This window comes from Myotis davidii, unplaced genomic scaffold (genome assembly GCF_000327345.1).
Source record: "Myotis davidii unplaced genomic scaffold, ASM32734v1 scaffold580, whole genome shotgun sequence".
Lineage (NCBI taxonomy): Eukaryota > Metazoa > Chordata > Mammalia > Chiroptera > Vespertilionidae > Myotis > Myotis davidii.
This window is the reverse complement of record NW_006293313.1, coordinates 1,709,546-1,710,896: the sequence shown is the minus strand read 5'-3', so window position 1 is coordinate 1,710,896 and position 1,351 is coordinate 1,709,546. Positions and strand designations below refer to the sequence as shown.

Genomic DNA, 1,351 nt, shown 5'->3' with positions numbered 1-1,351 from the left:
TCCCACAGTGGGAGGGCCACTCAGCCAGAAGCCCTGAGTCAGGCGCATGGCTGGCGAGTGCAGTAGTGGTGGCAGGAGCCTCCCCGGCCTCCATGGTACCTACTGAAGGCTTAGGCCCGCTCCCCGCTCCACTAAGCCATCAGTCGGAAATCCTTGGAGGGCTCTCAGACTGTGAGAGGGCGCAGGCCAGGCTGAGGGACCTCCTCCTCCCTTCGCTCCGTGATCTATTGCCCCAAAGAGGTAGGCCCCACCCACCTGCTGCTGGCCAGGTAGCCTGGGCCTCCCTCTTTGGGGCGCTCCATCACAGAGCCCCCTGATTGATAGCCCCGCAGAGGTCGGCCTGGGCCTCCCTCTATAGGACAATGGTGGGGTGATGGCGGGCCCTCGACCAATCGCACCGCCTTGATCCGCCTGGCACCAGTGCATGTCATAGCGTGGGCCTCCGGACTGTCGCTCTGCTGTTCGACTGTTTAGTCATTCAGTCGATTTGCATATTACACTTTTAATATATATGTTCAATTGAATATTAGCCATCCTTAAAAAAGAAGGAAATCCTGCCATATGGGACAACATGGGTGAACCTGGAGGACATTATGCTTAGTGAAATACGCCAGACACAAATGAACAAACACTGCATGAATCCACTTCCGTGAAGTATCTAAAATAGTCAAACTCATAGAAACAGAGAGTAAGACGGTGGTTGCCAGGTCCTGGGGGAGAGGAAGTGGAGAGGTGCTGTGCAATTTCAGTTATGCCAGAAGAATGAGTTCCAGCTCTGCACTGCGACTCAGCTCTTAAAAGGATAAAAGCATGTTCTCCAGGTGCCCTGAGTCTCTAAACACAGGCAAGTTATCTACAGACTTTGAAAAGCGCAGTGGTTCTCAACCTTCCTCATGCCGCGACCCTTTAATACAGTTCCTCATGTTGTGGTGACCCCCAACCATAACATTATTTTCATTGCTACTTCATAACTGTAATTTTGCTACTGTTATGAATTGTAATGTAAATATCTGATATGCAGGATATATTTTCATTGTTACAAATTGAACATAATTAAAGCATAGTGATTAATTACAAAAACAATATGTAATTATATATGCGTTTTCCGATGGTTTTAGGTGACCCCTGTGAAGGGTTGTTCGACCCCCAAAGGGGTCGTGACCCACAGGTTGAGAACCGCTGCATTAGAGGGCCGTGCCTACACCCGCCCTCGCAATGTCCAGCGTGCAAGTGCTTGTCGCGCCCCTGGATCAGCGCCATATGTACCATGGCCCTCATGTCGGCTGATTCCCGCATCACAGAACTTCTCACAGAGCTCCATCAGCTGATCAAACAAAAGAAGGCAGAGCCT

General features: G+C 50.6%; 1 pseudogene; it reads left to right on the top strand.

Moving 5' to 3' along the window:
- Nucleotides 1-1,215: 1,215 nt before the first annotated feature.
- Nucleotides 1,216-1,351, top strand: part of LOC102759880 — a 965-nt pseudogene continuing 829 nt past the window's right edge.